Raw genomic sequence first — 7,265 nt, 5'->3', positions numbered from 1 at the left:
ACGCACCTTTGCTGGTTTGTGGATGACAGAAATGTGTATGCAAAATTTTTTTTAGAAAAAGTTGATGCTTCACAGCACAGCCTCTGACCCCCGCTGCCTCTCAGGGGCTGCCGACCATTGTGCCAGGGGTACTAAAACGTGCCGGCTGGCTTGGTCCTACGGTTTCCTCCTCACCTGTCTGCAGTCCTACTGGTTTGATGTTGATCTCCCCATGGAGGAAGATTCTTCCGTAGGTTCTGCAGTGAAGCAAAGCTAGTCGTATTGCAAAAAGAGCCACACTCTTCCCTGCTACAGCTATCAGCCTTTGACTGCCTCTTCACGCCCTGAGCAACAGCCAGATGCTGAGCGCACAGGGGTTGCCTCCGGCTCCCTGGCAGCCGCTGTGTGCAGGAGCACCCCTGGGGGCAATAACCTGAGTGCCCGGGAGAAGGAAGAACAGGGACTCAGCAGCCCTCGCTGAGATGTCTTAGGATGCAGACACCATTGCAGGCTGTGCAACTTCGGTAACCTCAAAGAAACCCATTCCCCTTCATAGCAAGCACTCATAGAAAATGCAATGCCACAATCGCATCACAGCGTGTGGTTGCTTCGTAAGGATCTAATCACAAGTATAAGCTCAAGGATCTACGTCACCAAAAGAGATCTGCGCAATTTAGCAACTTTCCTTTTGAGATCACTGTCTGAGTGAAGTTCCCCACCTCCCAAGCCCTCTGGACGTGGCTGTCCTGCTGGTGGTGTCTTCCCTCGGTTATCAGTGATCTCAAATGCCAGGATAGATCCCAGTGTGACTTAATGATAGGCAATAAACCATATGCCAAAAGAAATCGCAGAGAGGCAAGTTAAAGGGCAGATTCTGCAAAATAATTGTTTCCCATGGGGCAGCTTGTCGCCAATTAAGAATACATGTACAGATAAAATATCTCACAAAGGGTAAAGCGAGGTCCTTTTGCACGAGTGTGTCATTTGAGCTAGTAAGGAGACTCAGAAGCTCATGATAAAAATCTGTAATTAAAGGGTTTTCTGGAAAAACAGGTGCTTGCAGCAGGAGGAAGACTGAATGCTGCAGCTCTTCTCAGAACTAGGACAGGCTGAGCGCACTGCCCGTTCTGAAACACTGCTCTGGACCACGAAACATAGAAACAGCTGGAGTGAGACCAGCTCCCTCTGGATGGGAATCTGCTCTCTAACCGTAGCCAATAGTAGGTGCTGGGGAAGGAGTAACAGATGCTGCAGGCACGCTTCTGAAGAGTATTCCCTTGGCTTCCAGTGGTCTGAGGTTTGAAGACTTCCCAGGCCCAGGCGCCGAGTTGGATAGTGAGGGCAATATTTCTGTGGTGGGATCAAAGGCAGCTGAGGGAAGGCACGCCACCACAGGGATCACACGCGGCCAAGTCATACAGAGTGTTTGTGTTGGTCTTGTTGCCCAGGGGATTGTATCCCTTTCATCCCGCCCTTTTTTTCCCACGTCCTTGGCATTTGCTAGTGCCGCCTCCGACTGCTGTCATGGCTGGGACAGTGAGCCCCGTCTCCAGGGATGTCAGCTGCTCCTGCCCTCAGGACTTTCCCATCCCAGCAACCTGCCTGCGGCCATGAAGACAAAGATGAAACCTGCCAGAGTGCAGGCTGTAGTTTGATGGTACGATAGGCAGGCGTCAGAACACACATTGGAACAGGCTGCCCAAGGAAGTGGTGGCGTCACCATCCCTGGAGGTGTTTAGATGAGGTTCTTAGGGACATGGATTAGTGCTAGAGTTAGGTTAGGTTGTGGTTGGGCTCGTTCCTGAGGGTCTCTCCCAACCGAAATTTTTCTATGATTCTGTGATAAAACCAGTTTTAGGCCATTTAATTCCAGATTGAAAAGGCCATAGCCATCTAACACAGACACAGTGCTGGTTCAAACAGGTCAAAAATTTTTGCCTGATGAGCACTGTCTTATGCCAGAGCAGGTACTGTGTGTCCTCTCTCTCAGCCGGCAGAAAGCTGGCATGAACACCCACCAGCAGCCTAAAATCCAGCCCTGTGTAGTAGCCAGTGCAACAGATACATGAACGTGTGCCTGCATCTGCTCCAGACCAAGGTGAGCCTTTGGGGTTATTCTTGACACAAAACCTACCCTTGTGGGGACTCAGGACAGGGACAAGATACGGTGGCTGTGCTGATTTCTCCTCTGCATGCTACCTGCAATTTCCTATCTGTGGCAACTCGGCTAAATTCGTCTACTAAGTAAGATAAGGACTTCAGAAAAGAAAAAGTCTGCTTTTTTTTTCTTTTCTTTTTTTCTCTTTACATGCATCTAACAGATGTAACAGACTTCAATATGAGATTCACTCAGATTGCTGAGTGCACAGTTTAATCCTGAATCTTTCCAAACTCCAGAGTTCATCTAAATATTAAAAGGCTTGGGAAAAACAGAGGTTCTTTAAACCTCTGGTAATGGAAACTTTTGTCGTAACTGAGAAGAGGTCAATGTGGTTTTGTGCAGTATAATGGATTTACTGATGAATGGAACATTTCAAACTCTCTGATGGGTTTTATCTACTTTATATTCCAGATGTTAATATAAGTAAATTCTCTAAACTATCAGACAATTTGTCCAGTATGACCATGCAGCTTATGGTGGTCATTGAAGCTCTTACATGGATTTTTGAAGTAAAGCTGTTAAATTCTGTAATTTCCGTGGATCCTTCAAGCATATTAAGAAATGCAAGAAATGGCTTTTCCAACACTAGATACAAAGCAAACTGGGAGAAATTGGAATTCAAAACATGAAAATAGATTAGAGTATACTGAATAAAAATGAAATGAAACAATTAATTTTCTTCCTTTTTCTTCCATGTATAATGTCAAAAAGACATTGAAGATCAGCCCCCACTAGCAATCCCTATTCTCCAATAGTTGATATATGTCATGCAATCTCATCTAAGGGCCAAAGCAAAATATATATGGGCTCATATATATGGGCTCAAAACGAGAGAAACAAAACTGTGATGGAGAAGTTCCATTACAAAAGGTCAGCTGGAGCACTCCCAGGCATTGCAGGGTAGTTTTCTGCAGTACCTTTTCTAATGCATTTGCCAGTCTATTTTTTTTCCTTATGTCTCAGGTGAATTCTGCCATTTCCCTTGGATATTATTTCACAGTATAGAAAAATGGACAAAAGGCTCTCTCTGGCTATCAAGACTTAAATTTTCCTTTTAATTTAATTTAATTCTATTATTAGGTTAGGTTAGTGTATCATCCTTGATGAAAGCTTGATTTTGTGCACAGCCTGCTTGCACGATCAATATTTATCTCTAACCCTATTAGGATTAGTAGGTTTGCAAAACAGAACCTTAATTATGCTTATTTCAATCGCTCTGATCTTTCTTAATTTATGACCCTTCATCTTGGCTGCCATTTGAGAAGAGAGTTTTGATTCTTTTTCTTGCCATGAGCCTTCTATAAGCATTTACTCCACTGAAGTATAAACTCAAAGCAGGCAAGAAAATGCTTTGAAAAGGTATAGACAGTCCGAATTCATAGCAGTGTACTTATTTATTTGTTTGTTACTGCAGGACACGGGAAGTGTGGGTCCAATTCGCTGCTTGCTGCCACTCACAAAGCTCTTGTGCTTCCAGCAGTTCTCTGCAGTAATATCGCCTTTTCTTTTTGCAGTCCTCTTTGCTGAGTTCAGTAGCAACAAAACTGTTCTCTCACTTCATCTGTAGGTTGAAATAGAAGTATATTGGCCAAATGTTATAAAGGGCTCATGATCACTCCTACCTCAGTCCCATGAATAGTTTTGTTGCCACTAAACCAGCATGGTGCTTTGAGTCATAGCAACAGAAACAAATGATTTACGGCATGAGAAAGAGGAGAGGGAAACTCCTTAATAAGGCACTGGTGCTCAGCACTTCACATCATGGATCTGTGGCCTTATCCGCAATGTTTAATTATGCTTCCTCTTATCCACTGAGAAATCTCTTTGCGTTTACGTGGAACAAATGCCTTTTTTTTTTTCCCCTGATTTTGTGGACAAGGATATTTAGGCTGCGGGCACATTAACAAGTGGAGGCTTGTAATGTGTTAGGCTAAAATAAACTCAAGGCTTTCTTTAATGTTGCACCTTGTGCTGTCATTTGTCCAAGCGCAAGTGAGGACAGGCAGGAATAGTAGGGTACTGTATGGGGGGTTTGTGCACACAGGTTAAATCTCATGTGAACAAATGAATTGTGGTTTTAAGTGATTCTGAGCATATAAAACTTCACAACAGAAAGAACAAGGGGGATAGATATGTGGCAGCAGATAAGGTCTTTTTGTTAAAAATGGGAAAGAGTATATTAATTCCTGATTAAAATCCCGAGCATCCGGGCAAGCAAAAGGGATTGTGGTAACACGATATTCTCAAAGAAACAGCAATGAATTTATATGAGCATGAGGTAGACAGAATAAAATAAAGAGGAATGGCCTTACTCAAAGTACTTAATTGAGAAGGCTTCCTGGCACCCCAGAGTGGGCAGATGAACAGACATTGGGAGGAAGACTGACAAAAACCCCACACAATTCGTGTTTTGTTTTTTAGCCTGGCTGGGCCTTTTTTTTTTGCCTGCAGTAGGGACAGTATTTCATTTTCTGACAATAGCAGCCTGTGAGAAAGCTCTGTGTGTGTGTGCATGTGTGTAAGGCTCAATCTAGGCTTGAGGAGTCAGGGTTGTGCTTGGTAATGACTTCGGTTTATGTGGCCTCAATTTCATTTTCTGTAATTAATTTAACATAACGACGAATCTGATAAAGTTCAACAAAGTGAGTCATTACAGACTCAGAAAGGCCTAAGCAATATGCTTTAAACTTTTTTTTTTTTTAACAAAACCTAGTTATGTGAAGCTCTCACATACTCTTGTGCTTCAGGGAAAGGAGTAATAAATTAGGATCTTTATCTTGCACTAATTTAAAGTTTTCCATAAAATTATGTGAATAATTCATAATGGATAATTTATCTGATTAATTTCACCTCTCTTCGTTGCTAATTGTCCCCAAGCAGAGCAAGTTTTCCTCAAATGTGTTCATTTTTAAAAGTTATTTGTTAAGCCTTTCATTTAAATGAAGTTCTGGGTCTGCAGCTCATCCGTGAATAAATCCCTGTGAATGTCTGACAGTCATCTTGTGAGACAGAAAGGCAGAGAGATGTTTTCCCGACTGGGGTCTCTTGCTGAGTGAGTGCCCAAGTGCCTCAGGTGGGGACCCAGCTGGAGCGCTCTGGGGTCTCTCCTGGCTTGTGCATCCACATTTCCTTCCCAGAGGAATCAGATGGGGGGAGAAAAAAGGTAAAGTGATAAAAACCTGATCTTCTCAGCCTGAGGATGTACCTGGGAAGTGATCTGCATCCCAGCTGTACCGCTGACTATTTGGATTAAATTTCCATTATGAAAGGTAAAGATTGTGAGTACAGTGGCCGTTTGTGGGGTATATGCCAAAACAGCTGCCTAAGATTTGCCTTGCCTAACACTGCAGTGCCCTTGGAAAGAGGATGCAAGAGTCCAGAACATAGTCAAAGAGTGTTTAGACACCTAAGGATGCAGATAACGCCACACGGGATTTTTAAAAGTGGCCTGAGGTGTTTGTGAAAATCACAGGGAACACCTACTTGTACCTTTGGGCACCTAAATAACATTTGAATTTTCTTAAAAGTAATATGAACCATCATCCTTTGAAATTCCCCTGCTGTTTCTTCAAGCCCTAGCTGTCTACATTTCAATATGACTGAACCAGAAGCTTCCTGAGGGCCAAATTATAACACATAGTTCTTGGACAAGAAGAAATTATTACAGATCAAGTCTTTAATAATTTAAGCTACAGAGAGAGTTAAAATCTCAGCATTCTCCAGTGGATTGAAAAAACAATACAAAGCAATGCAGCAGAGACCTGTTATGATGATAGGCTATGCTTTAACTAAATGGCAAGACTTAATTAACACTGCTCCAGCCTGGGTTCAGACTAAAATAAAGCCTACTATATGATTAACTCCTCTGTGCTTCAGTAAGAGAAAGGGAGATTGCAAATGGAAGCATCTGGCGCCTTTCAGAATTTAATTAAAGAAATGCAAAGAAGCTACTATTGCTACTACAATTTCTCCTTGGGGCAACAAAAGACAGACAGAGTAAGTGTGAAAGGAGAAACTCAGATATATGAAGGAAAAAGCCCCAAACAAATCCCAAATAATTGAGATTTTCATGGCTGTCAAGCCTTCTGTTCCTCATCTCCTGAGCAAATTGGCTTAAATATTATCTATTAAGATACTGAGAATACTGAATGAGTTCTGCTTTGAAATGACTATCTTTTTTTAAAAAAATAAAACTCCACTGTTTTTCCTTCCACATCAGTGTTGGAGAGCTAGTATAAAATATTACTATGAACTTAGATTAAGAAAACAGCTATTAAGTCTTTAAGAATCACTCAGGGATCATGATTTGGCTTCAGTAGCACTTGTACTTGGACACAATGAAAAGACTTACCAGGCCTAGATGACTTATTGTCTCATTACGGAGAACTGATGTAGTTCATGAAAAACTAGCTGAAGCCTTCTTTTGCTTTTAAAATTTTTTGCCTTTTCAGATTATTTTTATATATGAATACTTCATATTCAGGCGAGACATCCAAACAGAATGGAGCATATTTATTGCCAGCAAAGAATTGTAAGTTTGCTCCAGGGCTGCACGTCTGTTTTGCTTGTTAAAGAAAGGGAAAGAAAACGACTAATTCCAAGGGGGAAAACAATGGAAAAGGAAGTTACTGAAAACCTTTTCTAAAAGCTAAGTTTCCTGTTCTTGTTCGTGTCCTCATTCCTCCCTTTTTACTTAGTAAAACTACATAGGTCTTTAATCTAAAAAAAAATTAGAACATAATAGTACTGGAATAAAGCTATTTTGTTTTTAATGGGGTTTCCACTCTGCACAGCTATCCTGGAACATTCATGGTAAAACAGCTTATTCCAGTCCAATCTAAGGAGACCAGCCGATCAGACCAGCTTTGCTGATCTAAGAGATGCTAACATAGCCATTCAGTTTGGACAAACTCAGGGCGGTGAGAGGGCAGCTCATGAAATTGAGAACCTAGTCAAGAAGGAGGCAAACTGTTGAACTCATGCCTGTTGTTAACCCCAAGTTTTGTTTAAACTCTGTGATGACCTTCTTGGACACACTTAGCACTCTATAGCCTTTCCTTCTAAGGGCTGTTCTGGTGTGACCTGATTGTTAGAAAGGAGAACTGACAATAAAAGCTACAGATGT

This window comes from Caloenas nicobarica, chromosome 4 (assembly GCF_036013445.1).
Source record: "Caloenas nicobarica isolate bCalNic1 chromosome 4, bCalNic1.hap1, whole genome shotgun sequence".
Taxonomy (NCBI): Eukaryota; Metazoa; Chordata; class Aves; order Columbiformes; family Columbidae; genus Caloenas; species Caloenas nicobarica.
This window is presented reverse-complemented; position numbering follows the sequence as displayed.